The following is a 26526-nucleotide window of genomic DNA, read 5'->3' as shown; positions in this document are numbered from 1 at the left end:
ATATGCTATTTACATTTAGTAAAGGATGTACTCGTGACATCATTTACTACCGAAGACATGACATTTCAATGTAAATTTTAAACATTATTATTACTAATTTGGAACATAATTAGCCATTTTTACAAATTTTGGCGTTATTAACGGCCCTAATTGGCGTAAGCCAAAAATTAGACTGTGGCGTAATAAGGGCCGGCGTAAAAGGGGCCGGCGTTAAATTAGGGTCGACGTAAAAAGGGCTGACAAGGTATATTAGAAAATAAAGCTTCAATGATCGAAACGTTAAGAACAAGTTAAGAACATTTTAAGGCTTTGCCCAACCTCGTTCCCTGCGTATTATCAGCTTTTTGATGCTTACTGATAGCACCAGAAAATATCTCTGGTGTCCAAAAAATAACGTAAATAAAGCCTATATATACACGGGGACGGTTGTGCTTTGTCGACTCTAAAACCCTATGTTTCTTAGAAAAATGGGCAAAAATGCTCAAAAATTGGTTAACAAAAATAAGAAATTGTTAAGAAAATTGTTAGGCTTAAAAGTCAAAAAGTTAAGAACATCCGAATGTTTCAAAAATTTTGGATGTTCTTATAAAAAAACGTTTATTGTACTCATTACTGATGGTCACGGGTTTTGCTTTGATGAGAAGTTCACGTCTTCTTTAGTGAGGATGAGGAAATCAGGATATTCTTCCACCTGATTGAAAATTAAATGAAGAAGAAAACGAAGAGTTTTTCGAAGAAGAGTATTTCACCTTTCAAAGCCCTAATCTCGGTAAAAGTCAAACATTTTGGAATTTTTTTTGGTTCAGGTGAAGTATCTATTTAGTATCTAAAAATACAATTCCGGAAAATTTTTGTGGAAGTATCTTTCCTTTAAAATCTCCAAAAAAACTCATTTTTGGCAATTTTCTCCACTAAATTTCCATACAAAAACAGCTATAACATGGGATGTAGCCAAATAGAAAAATTTTCCAAAAATCTAAATAAAGAAATTATTTGTCATTAACTTAAAAAAGTTTGAAACAATAAAATGATTTCCCCTTAGCAGATTAGGCTTTGTGAAAAGTATACGAATAGCGTTGTTTTGACGTTTTATTAAGGTCCATGCCACACTTATTCCTTAATTACTCATGAATTAATTACTTAAATTAATTTTTCAAAAGCAGTTTGTTGTTAAACATATCAAAGAAGCGAAAACATAAGGTTTTATCTTAAAATTCTTAAATTGATTTTTCACTACGACCAGAGCCCTTAAACGAGATGAGGCAATCCTAAACCCACCATCAACATCTCTAAATACCTGGGCCATCCTCCACTTCATCATCAGCTATAAATTCCCCTCTCGAGATACCGCATACTATAAATACAAATTTGAGCAAGCTGAAGAGACCATGAAAACAACTGGAAAGCACGTCACTTTATCCCATGAAGCTCCTGCCGTGTTTTCGTACGATAAAATAAAACCTAAAAGTCAGAAAACCAAAGGATAATATTCGTTCATGGGTCAATGCACCGCAAAAAACATTCTACAGCGAGTAAAAGAAAGCAATTCCAAGGTTAAAGAGAAAGAGCAGAATAAAATGGAAAACAAATAACGAAAGCGGAAGGAAAATGAAATATTCCTTCTTTGCAAGGACAAAAGTAAATGTGATACTGTAGACCAAGCGGAAAATAGGAAAAAAATCAGTTTGAAACAAAGTACAATTTGTAATTCCGTTCTCAGATCACAATGCGGAAAGAAAGCTTCTGCCGATGGTTCGAAACATTTGATGACAAGAGTTAATTAAAAGTTAAATTCAAAACTGTAATATTTCCGTGTTTGATCACAGCTCAGAGGCCCCCTGAAATGATGGTTTGTTATTATATTGATTTTCTCGAGTTATTTTAGGAAATACCAATAAATTTTTGAGTTTTTAAGTCGTTCTATGTTTGATGTTCCGAAATATAGGCACTTATAAGATGTTACTCTCCGGTATTGTCATTCTCCCGGAGAGGGGGGGGCAGCCAGGCAAATTGACCGACGGGTATGTGCGGCGGTTAAGGGTACATTTTTCAGAATATCAGAAATGCACTGTAAGGGTGGACTTTTGATAAATGCACTGTATGGGTGGAAATTTCAGCAAGTCTAGGAACTGTAAGGGTATGAATTTCACTGATTTTTTTCTGCACTGTAATAGTGCGATTCTAAAAGCAATTTTTTGCCGCACATACCGTCAGTTGGTAAACCCACTAATTTTCAATTCTTATTTAAATATTTACATTTCATTCAAATATTGGCTAAAAGGTTTTCTCCAGGCCGGTCACAATGAGACAGGGATGTGGTAAAACTGAAGAATTTTAAATGGCTCTGAAGATTTTTCTGTCAAGAGTAATTAAAAATCTAATTACAAAAATGACGTTATGAACTTTAAAAATACGTTATTAAAATGTTCTATTACCCTCTTTTTATTTATAAAAGTGCTTAGTTTCAAGGGAACTCAACCTCTTTCTAACTTACTTTGACGCTCCAACGAGACCCTTCCACTTTTTTTGAAAAATGGAAAAATCAAAAAGTTTTTGAAAATGTTTTTCTAACCTAAGAGCTAGAATATCCTTCAAGCTATTCAAGCCCTTGCGCATCATCTGAAAATGAAAGTGAATCGAGTAAGTCTTCGAATAACCATGATTTCAATGAATGAAATGGGGAATCAAGCGACAGCGAATGTAGCCTCCCTGACTTATTTCAAACCTTACGATTTTGAGCCTGAAAAACCATACGTATCTGAGAAAGAAGAAACTGACCAAACAATTAATCAGAATCATTACTCGATCGATAGGAAATGTCACTTTCATTTCCGTTCCGAACATTCTCCTCTCGACTTCTCCTCCGTCTCCGTTTCAGTACACGCCTCTGATAAGGATATCTTGACCTCGGCGTTTGGATGAAAAGATGTATCCGTCATTGTCCATTTTTCTTTCCCTTTCGATCTTGATTTCAGGTTTGTTATTTTGATTTTATCCACTTTTTGGGCTCTCCAAGGTGAAGTACTTGGTTCTATGATACCTTCCTATAGAAAACATTTGGTTTCTTGAGCAATGTAATTTTGTCATGCATTGTATACTTTCTGGACTTGCATGCAATTGGCTTAGCGTTAGCTGGCATGTTGGCGTTGGCGAAGAGAGAGTTGGTGGTTCAATGTTCATAGCTGTGAGATTACAACTGACAGTGTCTTTGGAAGGAACCTGAAGAGTGACTGATTTGTGCTTTTTCATAAAGTCTTTACCGATAACCATTTCAACGAACAAGTTTTTCAGTACTCAAACAACTTGTCTGGTGTAAAGTGTCCCATTAACAAAAACGCCAATAACTACTTTAATCGTAGAAATTTTAGCGAGACTAATTTTAGCGTTTTAGCGAGTTTTCCCTATTTTCGCTAAAATAAATCTCGCTAAACCACGCCAAATTGACATATCGCTAAAATTTATCCGCGCAAAATTTTTGGCTATATTGTCTACTATGTCAGTCACTAATGTACTACGAGTATTCGCTAAAATTTATCCACGCTAAATTTTTTGAAATCATGATTCGCTAAAATAAATCCAAAAAAATCAAGATTTTTCTAACTCGCTATTATACGCTAAAATTAGTCTCGCTAAAATTTCTACGATTAAAGTAATGATAACCAATGACTGGGCATGACTGAGAACGGTCTGCAAGTGTATCGGTTTTTGCAGGTGCTGGAAGTATAAAAATTTTCAACTTCTTTGCCACTTTTTCGATGATAAAAGTTAGATCGCTTTCTGAATCAACAAGCGTATTCAAAGATCGATTATTGACATAGGTAATGGTCATGGTTGAATCAATACTATTTGAGGCTTTTTGTTGTTGAGTAGCACAAAGTGATGGGTTTTAAAAAAATGGCAATGATGCGGCTCCTAGGTTGGCACTAGTCTTGGTTGAACAACAGACTCTCTCCCAATCATGTCCAATTTTCGAACACATATTGCACGTACTTTCTTTTGCAGGGCATTTGCTGCGAGGATAAAGGTCATTACCACAGAAATAGCACTTTTGTTTCTCACTTCCTGAAGTGCTCCCTTTTCCAGTTCCAGCAATTGTAGCACCAGGTTGAATATCCATTGAGCTGCCAGCGACAGCAGCAACAATGTTTGGTAAAAATTGAAAATTATCAGAATGTTTTTGTGCGAGCTCTAACGTGCTCGTGGAAGGCTTGTTGAAAGGTTACTATAGGACTTTCCAGTAAACGCTGCCGAAAAACATTAGAACGTAAGCCATTTATGAAAGCGTGTCTGACTTATTCTTGACGGTAATTTTCTGCTGTTACAGCAGCAAAGTTACAGTTCTTACTGAGTCTTCTTGAAGGTTCTAGTCGACTGTTTCTGCATCATTTTGGCGATGGGTGATAAGAACAGTAATGACGGTTATACATAACATTGACCGGCTTAACGTAAAGTTGACGAAGAATTTCTATCGCTCTGGTGTAGTTTTCTACTTCAGCAATAAATTTATACAGTGATGGTAAAACGTATTTGATAAGAGTACTGAGTTTTTGTTCTTGACGTGCTTGATCAGTTGTTCCGTCTGGAAAAGTTATAGAATTTATAAAGTTTTCAAATGTTCTGTACCAGTGTTTCCATTATTTTCAGCATCAAAACGATTTGGACGTAGGTGCTTGTCCATTGTGATCGACCAAATTGTAATATTTAGTTTGCTTGTTAACAAGCTTTTCTTGTATACATCTAAAACGAGAAAATAAAATATAACAATTCACTTTGACCACTCAGAGTCTTTAAGTCACGTAAGGGTCAAATAAGACAGTCGGGTTCGTGAAAGGAATCGGTACAATTATTGAAAACCTTAACGACAAGGCTGTTTAGAATAGTCAGATTATTTGCAAATTTTCCACTACCAACACTATTCATGTTCGAGAGAAGGAGTAACAGTTGGTTGGAAAGAGTTTTTTGGCTATTAGAGTCTGTTAATTTATTTCCATAAAACATCCTTTTTGTAAAAAGATGGATTTCGGTAAGGAAGGGACAAATTTACAATTTGTATTGCACCGAGAGAATTTATTAATTCAGAGAAAAAAAATATATATACAAAAATTAAGATTTGAGCTATAAATACAAAAAAAGGATTTAAAAATATTATGTTTGAAAAACACTTAGTATAACATACGCAACGGTGTCCAAAACATTTTTCCCAAGAAGAATACACTAAACGCCAACCTCTAATAAGGAAAAAGTTGAGATTGAACCTCAATTCCAACGACTTCTAGGAAAATAAAAGAAGAAAAATAAAAGGGTTTTTCATTCAAAATTAGGATGTGGTAGATAAGAGCATCATTAGATTGTGAAAAAAGAGTAAAACATCAATTTGCTTCGCTTCGAGTTGAATGTTACCTGGTTTTGAAAGCAACTTAATCACAGACACTTACCTCACTGCAACACTCAAGCTCTCTTTATCCTTCCCAGCACACAAGACGCTCGCACCACAACTCAGACCATTTCTTAACACTCTTACCGAACCGCGACGCTATCACCTTGCCTCACTTTCCAACACAAATCCAAACAACATTTATCGCCTTGCCTCACTTTCCCACACACAAAACCAAGCAACATTTATCGCCTTGCCTCACTTTCCCACACACAAAGCCAAGCAACATTTATCACCTTGCCTCACTTTCCCACACACAAAGCCAAGCAACATTTATCACCTTGCCTCACTTTCCAACACAAATCCAAGCAACATTTATCGCCTTGCCTCACTTTCCCACACACAAAACCAAGCAACATTCAATTCTCGTGAAGCAAATAAATGCTATTTCGACAAGAATTTGGGTTTATAGTTGATGCTCTGAAATCTACCACAAACATTTCAACAGTAAATATAGAGTACAGAGGTAAAGCAAAAATAAAGATTTAAAAAATCAAAAAATCAAAGTTGTCCCTCTTTCCCATGCTTTATGAGAAAAGTTTTTTAAGATTAAGTAAGAACATTTTAAGGCTTTTTAACACCCAAATTTCTTAGAAAGCTTGCGCAAAAAAAATAAGATGGTGAAAAAAAACAAGTTAAAAATATTTGTAAGCTTAAAATTTAAATCAAGAACACCCTTCAAATTTTTTGGGTGTTCTTATAAAAAAAACGTGCTAGTTTGTAAGAAAAAACAAAGATACTCTGATCCATTTTTTGAACTTAATTTGATGAAAGAACTACATACTTTGAAAAAAAATCAAAGTCGCCAAAACAACATAACAGAAAGTCCAATCTTACTCAGTGGATGAGTTCCAGACATAAGTTCGTATAATAAGTATCTTTTGATTAATTTAGTGTGAGGTTTCTTTCCAATCCATTTAGTTAATATCGTTCGTATGTTCATTGGCAAAAACCAGTGAAACTAGAATTGAAGTACATGTGCCTCATATCTGATGTATTTCGCTTGCCTGTTCATTCGATTCGTGATGAGCTTTGCGTGACATAATCCAAATTCATAATTTATATGTTGTCTTTGTTGATGTCAAGATCAAGCGACCTGAAAATGAGAGAAATACTTCATCATAACCAAGATTTATTAACAATAACATTTGATGATATGCGCCGTTGTAATGTCTTTTGACATTACATCACAGACTTGACAGCTGATTGGTTGGGACGTAAAATCGATCAATACGTCACTTGCGACCAATTAGTTGTTGAGTCCGTAGAAGACATTGCAACCAGTGGCGTGGTGGCAAGGGGGCCAGGGAGGCCAGGCCCCCCAGCGGAGCCCTTTTGAGAAGGGGCGCCCAAAAATAAGGGGCGCCAAGAAGGATTTTTCAGGCGCCCATATCGAAAGATTGACAAATAAAAAAGAAAAAATGGTGCCCCTCATCACCTCAAAAGCTCAAAATTTTATGGCTCGCTTCGCTCACACACTCCCTTTTTTGTGTTCATAATGAGCGTATAGAGAGGGGCGCCAAAAACAAAAAATCCTTAAAAAGGGCGCCATATTTGCCTTGGTCACCCCAGAGAAATTTTCCCACCACGCCACTGATTGCAACGGTGCATATCACGAATCCTCATGAGTGTACCGATAAAATTTTCAGAGTAAAGATATGGATTTTGTTGACAATTATTTTACCTTCTTTTATCTAAACTAAAATGAAAATCCCTCGCTAGACAACGATTAGTATGAATGCTCGTTAAATCGGGATTAAACTTTTGACACACAGAAAATATGCTTTTGATGAATTATTTCATTTTTGATTTAATCGAGAGATTTCCATTTATAACGTCAGTCTCATTAAGTCTCGTTACTCAACAGTTATTATATTCATGACGTAATGTTTTATACGGAAACACTCAAAACTAGCCCAGACGTTGTTAAGCTGGGTTTCCATTCACCTAGCGGGCAGTGCGCTGCGACCAAAATTTCCTTAAATAGCTCAATGACGTCAGAAAATGTTTGTACACAAAGTTAGAGCTCTTTCGAGCTCTGCTGTGCAATTTTGTGCAATTTTGGTAGCTGAAAAATTTCAACTTCCAAAAGCGCGCGTGCGAGCTCATTCAGTAATCAAATAGTTTTAGCCAATCAGAAGAGAGTAAACATGTAAAAAAATTAAAAATGTATACAGATTGTGATGAAGTCTTTTGAATATTTCGAGCACTTCTTTTAAATCTCAAGATGAATGGAAATCAATCACTGGTCGCTAGTGCGTTGCGACCACTTTTATATTTAGAATTCTGGTCGCAGCGCACTGCCCGCTAGGTGAATGGAAACGAGCCTTAACTAGTTTTACTTTTCGAGTTCAAAAGTAGTTGCAAACATCCGATATGTGCTTCTGTATAAAACATTACATCTCGAATATCACGGATAAAAAGTGAAATCATGTAAGTATTGCCTTACCTTTTCGCACAGAAAGGTGAGTTCTCAAGTGGTGCAATTAATAGATCTTTTATGACTGGTCTGTTGCTGATAGAAGTTAATTTGAATCCGTTTGCTGTGCAAACCATGCAGTCAGCATAATCGATGGAAACCTAGTATAAGACAACAATTATACCGTTTTAGTAAAGCTGAATAAAGACACTAAAATTATTTTTGGTATCATCACAGAAAAAATGGTAGACGAGTTTGAATGCTAAATGTGTCCAAAATGGTCCGATACATTGTGTTTTCTTTTCTATTGAAAAGGGAAAAAGACAGGAAAGAACACACTTCTTTTTCTTATAAGCAACTAGCCAAATTAGGCTTGAGCTCTGAAATTAGCCAAATTTTTTTATCATCTCGTAATAGCATTTTTTTAGATCTAACCAAGGCAAACGACAGCTCTTAACCCAATAAGCATAAATATGGTATAATATCAGGGGTGATCGCACCACATTTTTCAAACATAGAGCTAGAAAGTTAAGCAAAAGCAGGACGGAAGCTAAAATTGAGTTTCTTATAAAAAGATGTCAAATTATATGAATCAACAGGAATGAAAAACCTTAAACAATATCTGATAGGCATTTTTTATTACCATGTATCGGAATTGAAACATACACAACTACATCAAAGCCCCGGTGGAACTTTTTCCCACTGAGGAGATGAAAGCTTCTGTTTCAAAGGTGCGACTGACAACTATATGATAGATTGGGTCAAATTTTCGGCTTAAAATAGATAACAATAAGTTCTTACTTTAGGTTCTTAACGTCAGGTCATCCAAAAATTGCTTTGTATACCATTCATCGCGTCTGTCAAATCTAAGAGTAAGTTACATGGGTTTGATTAAAAAGTTTTGCAACTACTATTACTCTTTGCATGGAATGAGAACATTTTACTAGGTATTAAGTTTATCCATTTTGTTCGATGTTGTTTCTTAAGCCTGGTTATGGTGATATTTTTCAGCGTTTTAGTTTTTTTTCTAGTCTACACAATACACAGCTCCTAGTTTTTTAGACCTTAGTTTTGAAGAGTATGTAAGAGTTTTACGTTCGAAACAAAGGGAAATATGACGTAGCCTAGTTTTAATAAAAAATAATGATGAATGAAGTCTTACCCATCCAAGAAGCTTTCTTAAGTGTAGAGCCTTGACCAACTGTTTCCTTTTCCACGTTGAATGTTCATCAAGCCACAAAAACCAAATCCTGAAAATTGTCATTTATATAGATTTCATTTAAGATTTAACTTCAGCATTGGGTCAAATAAAAGAATGTTTAAAACACAGATGATTGGCTTAATGCATAGGTTTGAAACTCTCTAAATCCCAAAGAGTAAGAGTGTTACGCTCGAAACAAAAAAGAGAGATTATGAAGAAGCCTGGTTTTGTTCAGAAAAATCACAAAATTCCTATGATTCAATCCCGAGAAAATTTGGTAACAGACGAACGAACGAATAGACAAACGAACGAACACAGGTTAATTTATAGGATCTCTAGGTAGGTCCAATAAGCAAATAATATCAATCAAAGTTCAATAAAGTGTCTTCCAAAATAAATATGGTCTTACTTATTGGTCCATTGACCAATTGCTTTCACTTTTCCACATTGAATGTTCATCAAGCCACAAAAACCAAATCCTGAAAATTGTGATTTATAATATTGAATAGATTTCATACACGATTAAACTTCACCATTTGGTAGAAGGTCAAACTACAATTTGGTTGATGGTGAAATCGCCGAAACAATCAATAATCGAAAATAATACAGCTAAAAATGAATACATTATCTTCTATCTAAAATCGAGTTCGGTGATCTTTGTGTATACTCTACAAACCATTTTCTTTGCTACAATTAGCGCCGAAATATATTGGCAATTTTGGGTATTTTAACGTTTTCTAGAATTTAAAGCTCGGGCGAGAATTGTAATTTCAGTACTTCCACTTTGTTCCAGTGGAGTGGTTAAGTGGCTTCTATGCTATGTTTTCAGCCGTATTGGAACATTCTTGAGCTTTTAGACCCTGAGATGTGTGAGATTCTAAGCTTCTATAAATAGTGTTGAGACTCAGGGTTAAAACTCTACTTTCTAACCGTACATTAAAGCACTTAAAATCACTTGCAGTTTTAAAGTTTTAAGGTAATTCCCCTTTTATGCCAATTTTTTCGGCGCCGATTGTAGTTGACAAAAAATCTAATCCCACAGTTGATTAGCCAAAATAATCATACCTTTGTTTCCGTTGAACTCTCTGTAAATTCCATTCATCATTGATTGTGACGTCAAACGTGGAAAGGTAGCTCCATTGTTGTTTCGAACTCGACTTTCAACGTGCAGAACGCTCTACAAAATTCATAAATGCATTTCAAAAAGTCTTCGGCAAAGATAAAACAAAGTCTAGTCATTATACTACCCTGATTATTGTTCGCCTCAATGTCATTGAACAGCAAATTCAAATATCCCAAAAAATCATATAAAAAGCTTCAATGTAAAAGCTTTGGAAACTAACACTTTTAAAGTCTAGACTTTTCTATGAATTGAACATGAAGAAATTCTTAGCAAGTTCGATCAAAAAGTTTAATTAATACCTATCAGAGAAACAAATGAAAATACATACCTCTTCCATTACTACAACAGTCAACAAAGTGTAGGAAATGTTTTGGTTTCATTTCTTGATTCTTATCTTGATCATTGAGATGAAGTTGGTGATATCTAGACCAGATCCTGCATGATCTCTTTCAAAATCAAAGGGTACATAAAACATGTTCTTGGTGAAAGACATCTTCTTTCTTTATTTTCGTTATTGATTTGTCTTTGAGGTGAAGGTGATGGGGAAAACATCAAAATCCTGAAAACTATACTCAATCCTTTCATATTTAACGTACCATAACTTTAACTCACTTTCTCTTTGTTCATCTCTGTTTTAAATTTCTCTTAGAGTTAAATTCTTTGCTCTAAAAGAAAAACAATCCCACTAAGATTCCAATTATGCATTTCAAAGCAGCCTTTGACACGGTCTGGCTATAGACCCGTCTTATGGAAAATGCCGAGATCAATTGGAATCGATTACAAACAATAGTGTTGACATACTTGGAATATACAAAATGTGCAGTCAGATAGTTGGAAAACGGACCAGTTCGAACTGTTTGGTTTTCAGTCCGAACAGATAGAAAACTGACCGGCTTGAACTGAAAGGTTTGCAGTCCAGAAGGATGGAAAAGTGACCGGTTTTTGAGCTGGATGGTTTTCAATCCAAATAGATGGAGAACTGACCGGTTTTGAACTGGATGGTTTGCAGTCCAGAAGGATGGAAAATTGACTAGTTATTGAACTGAGGGGTTTGCAGTTCAAATAGATGGAGAACTGACCGGTTTGAACTGGATGTTGGCAGTCCAGAAGGATGGAAAAGTGACTGGTTTTTGAACTGAGGGGATTGCAGTCAAAATAGACGGACAAATGAACAGGTTTGAACTGGATGGTTTGCAGTCCAAATAGATGAAAACCTGACCAGTTTGAACTAGATGGTTTGCAGTCCAAACAGAAAGAACCTGACCGCTTTGAACTGAATGGTTTGCAGTCCAAATAGAGTGAAAACTGAACGGTTTTGAACTGAACAGTTTGCAGTCTCAACAGATGAAAAACTGACCGGTTTGAACTAGATGGTTTGAAGTCCAAACAGATGAAAAACTGACTGGATTGAACTAGATGGTTTGCAGTAAAAATAGATGGAAAATGACCGGTTTGAACTAGATGGTTCACAGTCCGAACAGAAGGAAAACTGAACAGTTTTGAACTGGATGGTTTGCAGTCCAATTAGATGAAAACTGAATGGTTTGAACTGAGTGGTTTGCAGTCCAATTAGATGAACACTGAATGGTTTGAACTGGATGGTTTGCAGTCCAATTAGATGAAAACTGAATGGTTTGAACTGAGTGGTTTGCAGTCCAATTAGATGAAAACTGACCGTTTTGAACTGGATGGTTTGCAGTCCAAATAGAGTGAAAACTGAACGGTTTTGAACTGAACAGTTTGCAGTCTCAATAGATGGAAAACTGACCGGCTTAAATTGAATGGTTTGCAGTTCAAATAGATGGTTGTTGAACTGAATGGTTTTCGATCCTGATAGTAAAAACACAAAATTTTCAAACAATTACCAGATTATCGTTTAAGATTTTTCTCGTAAGATAGATTGTGATGCTGCATAAAAATCCACGAAGTGTAAATTTGTTGATGGATTGTGCAACTTTGATAAGTGTTGGTGATCAGCATGAAAAGACCATCCTCTCGTCCCCAATACAACCAATAATTCCATAGGAAACAAGTGTTTTGGTTGTTCCACATGTCACAATCTTCCTCTTTTAGATACAAACTGCCAAATCACCAATGTTGTTTCTGTTGCTAAGTTATCCCCCTGGATCAACACTCCATATTTAGACCCTCTGGGGTCCCCTGGGCGGGTCAAAACTGCATTTCTTTCAAACCATTCTAGAGAAAAAGTCAATTTCTAAAATATAATTTTAATTTTAATTATCATTAGAAGTTAACATTACAGAATCAATAAAGTTTTATATTCTGAAAGATCTCCGAAAACAAAGATCAACATAAAGAGATGACGTTGACAAATTTGTCTAATCGAGGAGCAAAATTAGTATTTTGCAATTTAATGAGAAGAAGAAGATCACACAAAAATTCAAATTGTGCGACAGGAAACTGCTTGAACTCCTAACGTAAAAGCATTATATAATTCTACGATAATAAATTATCTGATTTCATTGTAAACACAAGAAATCGTAGAGGAAGAACAGTTTCCCGAAGAAATCATGGCATAATTTCAATTTCTGCAAATAGAGCAGGATTGCCATGTCTCCAAATTAATAGATTTTGACTTCTTATAGTCAAAATGAATTTGAATTATCTGTGGAAAGGTCACCGTAAAATATGAAATAAAGCAAATATTTCAAACGATTACCAGATGATCGTTTAATATTTTTCTGGTAAGATAGATTTTGATGTTTGAAAACCAAAATCAGTTCAACGGACGAATGAAAATGTCAAAAAAAAGGCATCAAAATAAACACGTAAAAAGAAGTCTATGGACTTCAAACACACCTCCTTCTACAATATAAGGAAGTGAGATAGTAATTCAACACCTGATATTGTGATGTCAAACAATCAAAATGAATTCCTAAGAAATTTAGGAATGTATTTAAGTGATTTTCTCGTGGACAGAAGAGAAAAACAAAGGTATCTAGCTTCTAGAAAGAAAAAAATAAGCTAATCAAGAATAACAAATTTGCTATGCTTGAAATTGAGGTATTTTAAAAATAAGTTAGGCAAAACTTGGCATGGCCTTGAAAAAGGATGTGAGACTAATTAAATACATATTTACCAACAATTTAGTATAAATTTTTAGGTTCCATCTTATTTGATAAAATCTGCATAAAAATCCATGGAGTGTAAATTTGTTGATGGATGGTGCAACTTTGATAAGTGTTGGTGATCAGCATGAAGAGACCATCCTCTCGTCCCCAATACAACCAATAATTCCATAGGAAACAAGTGTTTTGGTTGTTCCACATGTCACAATCTTCCTCTTTTAGATACAAACTGCCAAATCACCAATGTTGTTTCTGTTGCTAAGTTATCCCCCTGGATCACAACTCCATATTTAGACCCTCTGGGGTCCCCTGGGCGGGTTGGAACTGCATTTCTTTCAATCATTCTAGAGAAAAAGTCAATTTCTAAAATAAAATTTGAATTTTAATTATCATTAGAAGTTAACATTACAGAATCAATAAAGTTTTATATTCTGAAAGATCTCCGAAAACAAAGATCAACATAAAGAGATGATGTTGACAAATTTGTCTAATCGAGGAGCAAAATTAGTATTTTGCAATTTAATGAGAAGAAGAAGATCACACAAAAATTAAAATTGTGCGACAGGAAACTGCTTGAACTCCTAACGTAAAAGCATTATATAATTCTACGATAATAAATTATCTGATTTCATTGTAAACACAAGAAATCGTAGAGGAAGAACAGTTTCCCGAAGAAATCATGGCATAATTTCAATTTCTGCAAATAGAGCAGGATTGCCATGTCTCCAAATTAATAGATTTTGACTTCTTATAGTCAAAAATGAATTTGAATTATCTGTGAAAGGTCACCGTAAGATTATGAAATAATCAATATTTCAACGATTACCAGATGATCGGTCATATTTTTCTGGTAAGATAGATTTTGAGGATTGAAAACAAAATCAGTTTCACGGACGAATAAAAATGCCAATAAAAAAGGCATCAATAAACACGTAAAAAGAAGTCTATGGTTGAGATAGTAATTCACCACCTGTTATTGTGATGTCAAACAATCAAAATGAATTCCCAAGAAATTTAGGAATGTATTTAAGTGATTTTCTCGTGGACAGAAGAGAAAAACAAAGGTAATCTAGTTTTGAAAGAAAAAAAATATAGCTAATCAAGGAATAACAAATTTGCTAGCTTGAAATTGAGGTATTTTAAAAATGAGTTAGGCAAAACTTTGCATGGCCTTGAAAAAGGATGTGAGACTAATTAAATACATATTTACCAATAATTTAGCATAAATTTTTAGGTTCCATCTTATTTGATAAAATCTGCATAAAATTCCATGAAGTGTACATTTGTTGATGGATGGTGCAACTTTGATAAGTGTTGGTGACCAGCATGAAAAGACCATCCTCTCGTCCCCAATACAACCAATAATTCCATAGGAAACAAGTGTTTTGGTTGTTCCACATGTCACGATCTTCCTCTTTTAGATACAAACTGCCAAATCACCAATGTTGTTTCTATTGCTAAGTTATCCGCCTGGATCGCAACTCCATATTTAGACCCTCTGGGGTCCCCTGGGCGGGTCAAAACTGCATTTCTTTCAAACCATTCTAGAGAAAAAGTCAATTTCTAAAATAAAATTTGAATTTTAATTATCATTAGAAGTTAACATTACAGAATCAATAAAGTTTTATATTCTGAAAGATCTCCGAAAACAAAGATCAACATAAAGAGATGACGTTGACAAATTTGTCTAATCGAGGAGCAAAATTAGTATTTTGCAATTAAAGGAGAAGAAGAAGATCACACAAAAATTCAAATTGTGCGACAGGAAACTGCTTGAACTCCTAACGTAAAAGCATTATACGATTCTACGATAAAGTATGTGATTTCATTGTAAACACAAGAAATCGTAGAGGAAGAACAGTTTCCCGAAGAAATCATGGCATAATTTCAATTTCTGCAAATAGAGCAGGATTGCCATGTCTCCAAATTAATAGATTTTGACTTCTGATAGTCAAAATGAATTTGAATTATCTGTGGAAAGGTCACCGTAAAAATATGAAATAAAGCAAATATTTCAAACGATTACCAGATGATCGTTTAATATTTTTCTGGTAAGATAGATTTTGATGTTTGAAAACCAAAATCAGTTCAACGGACAAATGAAAATGCCAATAAAAAAGGCATCAAAAATAAACACGTAAAAAGAAGTCTATGGACTTCAAACACACCTCCTTCTACAATATAAGGAAGTGAGATAGTAATTTACCACCTGATATTGTGATGTCAAACAATCAAAATGAATTCCCAAGAAATTTAGGAATGTATTTAAGTGATTTTCTCGTGGACAGAAGAGAAAAACAAAGGTATCTAGTTTCTAGAAAGAAAAAAATAAGCTAATCAAGAATAACAAATTTGCTATGCTTGAAATTGAGGTATTTTAAAAATAAGTTAGGCAAAACTTGGCATGGCCTTGAAAAAGGATGTGAGACTAATTAAATACATATTTACCAATAATTTAGCATAAATTTTTAGGTTCCATCTTATTTGATAAAATCTGCATAAAAATCCATGAAGTGTACATTTGTTGATGGATGGTGCAACTTTGATAAGTGTTGGTGATCAGCATGAAAAGACCATCCTCTCGTCCCCAATACAACCAATAATTCCATAGGAAACAAGTGTTTTGGTTGTTCCACATGTCACGATCTTCCTCTTTTAGATACAAACTGCCAAATCACCAATGTTGTTTCTATTGCTAAGTTATCCGCCTGGATCGCAACTCCATATTTAGACCCTCTGGGGTCCCCTGGGCGGGTCAAAACTGCATTTCTTTCAAACCATTCTAGAGAAAAAGTCAATTTCTAAAATAAAATTTGAATTTTAATTATCATTAGAAGTTAACATTACAGAATCAATAAAGTTTTATATTCTGAAAGATCTCCGAAAACAAAGATCAACATAAAGAGATGACGTTGACAAATTTGTCTAATCGAGGAGCAAAATTAGTATTTTGCAATTTAATGAGAAGAAGAAGATCACACAAAAATTCAAATTGTGCGACAGGAAACTGCTTGAACTCCTAACGTAAAAGCATTATACGATAATAAAGTATGTGATTTCATTGTAAACACAAGAAATCGTAGAGGAAGAACAGTTTCCCGAAGAAATCATGGCATAATTTCAATTTCTGCAAATAGAGCAGGATTGCCATGTCTCCAAATTAATAGATTTTGACTTCTGATAGTCAAAATGAATTTGAATTATCTGTGGAAAGGTCACCGTAAAAATATGAAATAAAGCAAATATTTCAAACGATTACCAGATGATCGTTTAATATTTTTCTGGTAAGATAGATTTTGATGTTTGAAAACCAAAATCAGTTCAACGGACAAATGAAAATGCCAATAAAAAAGGCATCAAAAATAAACACGTAAAAAGGTCTATGGACTTCAAACACACCTCCTTCTACAATATAAGGAAGTGAGATAGTAATTTACCACCTGTTATTGTGATGTCAAACAATCAAAATGAATTCCCAAGAAATTTAGGAATGTATTTAAGTGATTTTCTCGTGGACAGAAGAGAAAAACAAAGGTATCTAGTTTCTAGAAAGAAAAAAATAAGCTAATCAAGAATAACAAATTTGCTATGCTTGAATTGAAATTGAGGTTTTTAAAAATAAGTTAGGCAAAACTTGGCATGGCCTTGAAAAAGGATGTGAGACTAATTAAATACATATTTACCAATAATTTAGCATAAATTTTTAGGTTCCATCTTATTTGATAAAATCTGCATAAAAATCCATGAAGTGTACATTTGTTGATGGATGGTGCAACTTTGATAAGTGTTGGTGATCAGCATGAAAAGACCATCCTCTCGTCCCCAATACAACCAATAATTCCATAGGAAACAAGTGTTTTGGTTGTTCCACATGTCACGATCTTCCTCTTTTAGATACAAACTGCCAAATCACCAATGTTGTTTCTATTGCTCAGTTATCCGCCTGGATCGCAACTCCATATTTAGACCCTCTGGGGTCCCCTGGGCGGGTCAAAACTGCATTTCTTTCAAACCATTCTAGAGAAAAAGTCAATTTCTAAAATAAAATTTGAATTTTAATTATCATTAGAAGTTAACATTACAGAATCAATAAAGTTTTATATTCTGAAAGATCTCCGAAAACAAAGATCAACATAAAGAGATGACGTTGACAAATTTGTCTAATCGAGGAGCAAAATTAGTATTTTGCAATTTAATGAGAAGAAGAAGATCACACAAAAATTCAAATTGTGCGACAGGAAACTGCTTGAACTCCTAACGTAAAAGCATTATACGATAAAAAAGTATCTGATTTCATTGTAAACACAAGAAATCGTAGAGGAAGAACAGTTTCCCGAAGAAATCATGGCATAATTTCAATTTCTGCAAATAGAGCAGGATTGCCATGTCTCCAAATTAATAGATTTTGACTTCTTATAGTCAAAATGAATTTGAATTATCTGTGGAAAGGTCACCGTAAAAATATGAAATAAAGCACATATTTCAAACGATTACCAGATGATCGTTTAAGATTTTTCTGGTAAGATAGATTTTGATGTTTGAAAACCAAAATCAGTTCAACGGACAAATGAAAATGCCAATAAAAAAGGCATCAAAATAAACACGTAAAAAGAAGTCTATGGACTTCAAACACACCTCCTTCTACAATATAAGGAAGTGAGATAGTAATTAACCACCTGTTATTGTGATGTCAAACAATCAAGATGAATTGCCACGAAATTTAGTAATGTATTTAAGTGATTTTCTCGTGGACAGAAGAGAAAAACAAAGCTCGAAATTGAGGTATTTTAAAAATAAGTTAGCCAAAACTTGGCATGTCCTTGAAAAAGGATGTGAGACTAATTAAACATATATGTGTCAACAATTTAGCATAAATTTTTAGGTTCCATCTTATTTGATAAAATCTGCATAAAAATCCATGAAGTGTACATTAGTTGATGGATGGGGCAACTTTGATAAGTGTTGGTGATCAGCATGAAAAGACCATCCTCTCGTCCCCAATACAACCAATAATTCCATAGGAAACAAGTGTTTTGGTTGTTCCACATGTCACGATCTTCCTCTTTTAGATACAAACTGCCAAATCACCAATATTGTTTCTGTTGCTAAGTTATCCGCCTGGATCGCAACTCCATATATTATAGACCCTCTGGGGTCCCCTGGGCGGGTTGAAACTGCATTTCTTTCAAGCCATTCTAGAGAAAAAGTCAATTTCTAAAATAAAATTTGAATTTTAATTATCATTAGAAGTTAACATTACAGAATCAATAAAGTTTTATATTCTGAAAGATCTCCGAAAACAAAGATCAACATAAAGAGATGACGTTGACAAATTTGTCTAATCGAGGAGCAAAATTAGTATTTTGCAATTTAATGAGAAGAAGAAGATCACACAAAAATTCAAATTGTGCGACAGGAAACTGCTTGAACTCCTAACGTAAATGCATTATACGATAATAAAGTATCTGATTTCATTGTGAACACAAGAAATCATAGAGGAAGAACAGTTTCCCGAAGAATTCATGGCATAATTTCAATTTCTGCAAATAGAGCAGGATTGCCATGTCTCCAAATTAATAGATTTTGACTTCTTATAGTCAAAATGAAATTGAATTATCTGTGGAAAGGTCACCGTAAAAATATGAAATAAAGCACATATTTCAAACGATTACCAGATGATCGTTTAATGTTTTTTCTGGTAAGATAGATTTTGATGTTTGAAAACAAAAATCAGTTCAACGGACAAATGAAAATGCCAATAAAAAAGGCATCAAAATAAACACGTAAAAAGAAGTCTATGGACTTCAAACACACCTCCTTCTACAATATAAGGAAGTGAGATAGTAATTCACCACCTGTTATTGTGATGTCAAACAATCAAGATGAATTCCCACGAAATTTAGGAATGTATTTAAGTGATTTTCTCCTGGACAGAAGAGAAAAACAAAGGTATCTATCTTCTAGAAAGAAAAAAAATAAGCTAATCAAGAATAACAAATTTGCTATGCTTGAAATTGAGGTATTTTAAAAATAAGTTAGGCAAAACTTGGCATGGCCTTGAAAAAGGATGAGAGACTAATTAAACATATATGTGTCAACAATTTAGCATAAATTTTTAGGTTCCTTCTTATTTGATAAAATCTGCATAAATTTCCATGAAGTGTAAATTGTTGATGGGTGGTGCAACTTTGATAATAAGTGTTAATCAAGAAGCAAAATTAGAATTTCGCAATTTAATGACAGGAAGAAGATAACACAAAAATTTCAAAATGCGACCGGAAACTGCCGGAATTCCTAACGTAAAAGCAGAAATTTCTCATCTTAACCATATACACATCTTTTTGATATATTTCTACGATAATGAAGTATGTGATTTCATTGTAAAACTCAAGAAATCGTAGAGGAAGAACAGTTCCCCCAAAAGAATCACGGCATAATTTCAATTTCTGCAAATAAAAAAGGATTGAAATGTCTCCAAATTAATAGATTTTGACGTCTTATAGTCAAAATCAATACCCCGTACAATTGAATATGGCTATGAAAAAGGCATCAAAAGGAAAAAAAAAACACATCAAAAGGAAAATGTGAAAAAAAACTATGGACTTAAATGAAGATATTTCCCTCAGCAACAAATAATCAAAATAGCCGGTGCGCAACGCACTGGGTTCAACTTCAGAATCGTCAAATTATTTACAGCTGTAGGCCCAAACCAAAAGTAGCATAAACCAAAAGATTAGTTCCCAGGCCCCAAAAATCTAAATTTTTTGTAAAAAGAATATTCACCTAAGGAATAGCGTGCAAAATTTCAGCCAAACGCACCACTTTTGAGGTCTCCAGGCTGACCTAAAGTTAGTCTAGTCTCCAGGCTCGAATAATCAAAATTTCAAAAAATGAAAAAAACATCCCTAGGAATTCATCCAAGGAACAATTCTGCGATATTTCAGCGAAATTCGACCATTTTTAAAGTCTTCAGGTTGTATCAAATTTTTTGTAACACATAGACAGTCGCACATTGTCAGATTCTAGCTCAAGTGAAATTGAGAATTAGTTCCCAAGGTTTCGAGAATGGATATAAGTCCCTTCCTGATCGACAGAAGAGAGAAAAAGAAGAAACTTGCCTCTAAAACTAAAACATGACTCAATCAAGAGTGAGAAGCTAGCTGGCCTTGAAATCGAAAGCTATTCAAAAATAAGACATGTAAAACTTGGCATGACCTTCAAAAAGGATGTGAACTAATGAAACATATTAAATATGCCTACATACCAATTTTGTTGGGTTTTTGTGATTAGCATAAAAAGACCATTAATTTGCCCTCAATTCAGCCGGAATTCCATAGGATGGACACATCTGCCTTGGTTATTCAATATGTCTTAACCACTATCTCTCAATCCTCATTCCTGTCATAACAAAAGATGTTGCTGGTGTACAGATAGATACACCGTCGTCACCACCATCGCCGTCTGGGGTCCCCTCAACGAGTTTAATAGCTTCTTTTATTTCAAACCATTTTCTAGTTTTTTTTCTGGAATGAAATTAGGATTTTGATCAACATTAGCAGCTCTGTTAACTTAAAGAATGTATTGAAATCGAAAGGCTCAAAGGATCAAACAAAAAATTTCTGTGGTAAATTAGTCTTATTAAACAGTAAAACTGGGATTGCGTGACCTTATCCTCAGAAGGAAATCATTCATTGATCCAATCTGCAAAACAGAAAGCTACCAAAACTAAATTTAACTCGTAATAATTTAGTGTGGGAGCACAATCAAGAGATGGTAGTTTTCCTCAACCATGGAACAGAATAGAATTATCATACACCGTTGGATCGGAATTTGTTTTGCTGATTATTGGTCTAAAGAAGTCATCTTGGATAAAATTACAAACAAGGCTTGGATTTTGCATTTATTCATGGTGTTATTTTCATTAACTTATTTGAAAAATGCTCATCATCGACAAAAAAGCTTCAAAATCTTATTTTCCTTCAGTTTCCTTGCAAAATGTTGTGAATAGAATAGGAAAAAAAGAAAAATTGCACTTCATCTTGGCTTATTATAGGAAAAACTTGCAGAAAAAATGGGCAATAAAAGCTTTTTTTGCTCTGTTGATTGTTGTTGTAAGATGATAAAGGTTAATGGGCTCTTCCAGAAAAAATCCGTTCATGGGGGTTGGAGGATGAATTGTCCAGGGGTATGGAAAAATACCAAAAAATTGCAATGTCCAGGGGTTAAATTCCAATGTCCAGGGGTAATTTTTTGTGTCCACGGGGTTGATTTGATATTTGTCCAGGGGTATAACCCGTGTCCAGGGGGTTAAAAATCAAAATGTCCAGGCGGGGTAATTCATGAAAAAAATAATATATCCTCCACCCCCCATGAACGGATTTTTTTCTGGAAGAGCCCAATCTAAATTATTTACATTGTAATTAATATGTTATATTTTTATTCAAAAATCCTAATAAACTTGAAAGAATCGAATTTCTCCCATTAAGGAGGTATCTTCTATAGCAATTTAAAGCATTCTTAACAACAATTACTCTTCCTAGTCATTTGAATGGTTTTGCAATTCGTCAGTCTCACCATTTAGTAGAGGGCATTTTGTAAAATCGCTCGATTGTTTTGTTAGAAGCACTTGTTATACATTTTTGGAAACTTCAACCTCAGAGAAATCTACTTTAATGGGATAAATTTTCGCGGGGATTAAATTTTGCGGTTGAGCTCATCCGCTAAATTTTAAGATTTCGCGGGGATTAATTTTCGCGGATGGCACTATTGGGGGGCATTATTTTCTCGATTTTGTGACTTTTACTGTCAAATCATGCATATTGGTTGTTCAAATACACATTATTTGCGCCTCTTTGATGCAAGTAACCATTCAAATAGTATTTATTTGACATATTTTGAGTTTTGTTTAGAAATATTTCGCGGATGGGCCTTTTTCAAATTTCCAATGGGACTTATTTTCGCGGATGACACCCAAAGCCGCGAAATCCGCGAAAATTAATCCCCGCGAAAATTTATCCCATTAAAGTAAATTACGATGTTTCCAATTTTTTTTCGGACACTTTGGTGTGATTTTCGGACAAATATGACGGTCTCAGACAAAAATCAATGAAAATTTTAGCTTGAGAAAACGGAGACCTGTTGTATATTTTTGGAAAGCTCTCAAAAAATGAAGATTAGAGATATATTGCAAGTATAGGTGATTTCAGTACCTAACTCGAGATATTGAGCTTCAAAAAGCGCAAAAACTGGACAAAACAGCCGTTTCTGGCTTTCAAGGGTTAATCATGACACGACCGTCATATTTGTTCGAAAATCACACCAAAGTGTCCGAAAAAAATTGGAAACATCGTAACTTAGATTTCTCTAAGGTTGAAGTTTCCAAAAATGTATAACAAGTGCTCCTAACAAAACAATCGAGCGATTTCAAAAAATCGAACAAAATTCCCCCTACTAATTCGTGCAATCTTGCAAAGGCATGTCCTACAACAATTGGAACCAGCCTTTTTGCCTGAGCAAAAGTTTGTCTTGCATCCATTTTTAGATTTGCAAGAGACGAGTTCTAAAACACTTCCAGAAAGAGCATATAGTCTGATTGAAACAATTCTCCAAAATCTTTATACAATCCATTATCAATGGAAGTGAAAGAACCTGCTCACACTTCTTCTCCCAGACATAACATTGATAAGGGTTCGACAGGGATGAAGCAAAAGTGCATCTAACGTTAGTGTAAATTTTTCTGCAAGAAGACTTTCCACGAAAATTTATTGTACAATGAATGTACATTTGAAGTTGAACACATGCTGCAACGACTTCAGTCAAAATTTGAAATTATTGCTTTGGCTTGATGCGCATTTTCAGCTCCTGAAACAAGTAAATAAAAAAGATTTTTTATGAATTCAATTACAAATCATAATTGTCAGATGGGAGCTAAGTATGGTGACCTAAGAGTACAATGAGATGCGGTTGGGCATATCCGCGAAATTCAAAAATTTCGCAAGGACTTAAAATTTTGCGATTGCCACTATTGGGTGGCATGATTTTGTGACTTTTACTGTCAAATAATGCATGTTGGTTGTTGAAATACGCTTTATTTACGCTTCTTTGATACAAGTAGCCATTGAAATAGTAGTATTTATTTGATATATTTTGAGTTTTGTTTAGAAATATTTCGCAGATAAGACCCTTCCAAATTTCCATTTGGATATAATTTCGCGGATGACACCCAAATCCCCGAAATTTAATCCCCGCGAAAGTTTATCCCATTAAAGTATGTGATATTGATAAGCGTTAAAAAGGTAAAATAAAAAGTAGAAAAAAAAGAAAATTATAAAATAAGAAAACAAATACAATAAAGGAATGAAAGTAATCTTGAAAAAAGATCAGCCCATGCAAAAAAAGATTTCACCAATGTACAATGAGTTTTGTATGGAAGTCAAGAAGGGTCAACGTGCGATCTCTTCCGAAAGCTGTTGAGATTTCTTTCAAGCTGGTACGCGTTCCCAGAAACTGTTGCGTTCCCAAAAACTGTCGCGTTCCCACAAAAGGGAATCCTCTTTTGTAGCCTTGTGGCGCGAATTTGTGTTAGTTTTTGAAAAAAATGCAAAAGACGTCAGCTTAAAGTGGCCTGAAACCACATTTACGACCGATGACAAACCGTTTCTAAATAAACATAGTCTGTCGGATTCATCGTTCATTAGCTTTTGATTTAATAGAGGACATGCAAATTACAGTTAGGCTTGACTGAACTGGCGCAATTTCTGGGAACACGACATTTTTGGGAACGCAACAGTTTGAAAGAAATCACAACAGTTTGAAAGAAATCACGGCAACTTGAAAGAAATCTAGACAGCTTTAAAGACAGTTTTGACCAACGCACCCAATATTCTGCCATGCAGACTTTTCAGTCAAGATATATTTCAGTTTAAAATTTAGCTGACTGGTGTTTTCAGCTCTTTTCTGCTGAATAAAAGTTAGTTTCAAATTAGTAACCTACTTTTTAGTAATTCTTGAAATCTTGGTTGAGAAACTTTAAAACCATTATGGACGTTTTGATTTTTATATCAATTCTGCAATTAAAGTGTTGATAAACGCATATCTGTAGCTGCAATTGTTCCTGTTGAACCATTTCAAAAATTCATCGCATTGTAATGTTTCAGGATTTTGAGTATAATCTTCTGGACTTTAATCCCTCTGTTACATTGCTTGCCAAAAAGTATAATCCTATAAGGTAATAATCATGGTTAACAATGTACATCATTACACGGAAAAGAATGTTAATGTGAATGTTGAATCGTAAAGTTCTAAATTATTGAAAGTTGCAAGTTCTGTGAAATAAAAAGAAAACCATATGAAATGCCATAGTGGGCAACACCCCTCCAACCCCCACCTGAAAAAGGTCACCCCCACCTACATAGGGTTACCCCCACCTGAAATCTCATATCAGCCCAACCCCCACCTTTTTCAGCAACCCCCACCTAAATTGTAAAATCTTCGAACCCCCACCTGAAAATTCAGTTTATCGTTTTTTTCCTTTAGGAAACATATGTCATAGGTAATGGATATAAAGAGATGTGCTTTGTTTGAACACTCACTCATTGTTTTATATTTTTATCTAGTATAGTATGTGGAAAGTTGAAAAAGACAAAAAGTACAAAATCAAACGAAGTTAAATACAGAAAACTTGACAACCCCCACCTGACAAATGTTACCCCCACCTACATAGGGTTACCCCCACCTGAAATTTCTCATCAACCCAACCCCCACCTATTTTTAAAAATCTGAAAATCCTCAACCCCCCCCAGAATCCAGGGGGGGTGCCCACTATGAATGCCTTGGGTTTAAAGGTGATAACTTAATGTTTACCTAAGTGAATAGGGTTTATGTTTTATAAAATCCAGTAGCCAGTAGTAATAAAACGTAGTAAATTCAGGTAAATTCAGTAGTAATGTTTCCAAATCTTTAACAAAATTTATACCTTCAACTTTATTTGGGCAAAAAAGTAGGCAGCTTTCTTGAGAAAATCGCCTTCCTTCCACTAACACTAGTTAACCTCTTTGCTCTGTGAGTCCACCCACAGTTTTTTCTTGGAAGTTGTATGTTTTAGGATTTCAGGTTGAAATTCAGCTTTTCCTCCAGGAGAGCTTTTGAGATCTCAATCGAACTACAATTCTTGATTAAGCTTGATTGGCTTTTTGAGCGTGCTAGTATTAAAATTTTTCCTGTCAACAGCTGTCAGATGTGTTGTATGCGTTTTTTGCTAGTAGAATACAATCTGATTGGGCTTGAGAAAACACATCACTGACTGCATTGGATTCTCTGCTCTAGTCGATTATAAAAGACGCCCATATTCTTTCGATACACTGAATATCATCATGCTTGATTGATTGAATGCATGAGACACGGAATTTTCCATAATTATTGTTATTGTATATTTAGTGTTGATCCTATTAGTCAACATCTGAAAAATATAAAAGAGTTAAATATAATGATTAAAAAAACAACTATAAATATAAAATTAGGAGTGCACCTTCATAACATATTTTCTTTGCAGTAGAAAAATACATTTTGGGTCAGTTTGGGTATACTGTATTTAGGTAAAATTTTATATTCATAGAATTATATTTCACAGGTCTATCGACATCTACGAAATTTTTATATTATGGATAATAGCTAGTTTTGATGAATTACTGAAGTGGTATTATGTATGTTTGTTATGTCCCAATTTTTGGCCCGTCAGTGTTATTCAATCCTGAGCCGAAGACAAAGGCATACCATAGAGGTAATAAAGATATAGATGGAGAGAAAACGTCTCGGTAATGATCTAAATGGTTGTTGAAATCTTTTATAAATCTATTAGAGCTTTTCTTTGATGTACCATGATTGGAAGCAAAAAACATCAATTTATAACTTTATAAGAACAGAAAGATTTTGTTGAGATTTTTTCGAAGAAGTTTTATACTTGACAATCGTTCAGCGTGAAACTGACAGTAGTGTATATTTTTTACTTTTACAAATAAAATTATGAAATTGATACAGCTCTTCGACTTTTTGTTGACATCGAGCACTCTTTACAACAGAAATAACTTGCTTTGTTTCTAAGAACAGAAAGAGACTGTTTGGTTGATTTTGAAAAACTTAGTTTTTTCGAAAATCCTTGTTAAAATGCGATTCAAAATAGTTTCAACTGATGTAAGACTAAAAGAGTATATTAATTTCATAAGGACTTATTTTTGGGCTGGCATTTTGTTAAGCAGCGGTTTT

At 34.4% G+C, this 26526-nt stretch overlaps 1 protein-coding gene and 1 long non-coding RNA gene across 2 annotated transcripts in view; one reads left to right on the top strand and one right to left on the bottom strand.

Moving 5' to 3' along the window:
* The window catches only part of LOC136806051 (membrane protein FAM174-like), a 420508-nt gene that overhangs the window by 98503 nt on the left and 295479 nt on the right, over nt 1-26526 (top strand). The window lies entirely within an intron of this gene.
* Nucleotides 21090-25410, bottom strand: LOC136806042 (uncharacterized). The gene is made up of 3 exons (XR_010846506.1): nt 25241-25410; nt 24260-24486; nt 21090-23127 (listed from the first exon to the last, which is right to left on the bottom strand). It is a non-coding gene; the product is annotated as an uncharacterized lncRNA (long non-coding RNA).

Source organism: Clytia hemisphaerica, unplaced genomic scaffold, assembly GCF_902728285.1.
Source record: "Clytia hemisphaerica strain Z4C2 unplaced genomic scaffold, Clytia hemisphaerica genome assembly, whole genome shotgun sequence".
In the NCBI taxonomy this organism is placed as follows: Eukaryota; Metazoa; Cnidaria; class Hydrozoa; order Leptothecata; family Clytiidae; genus Clytia; species Clytia hemisphaerica.
Note: the sequence above shows the minus strand (reverse complement) of the source record. Positions and strands in the feature narration are given on the sequence as shown.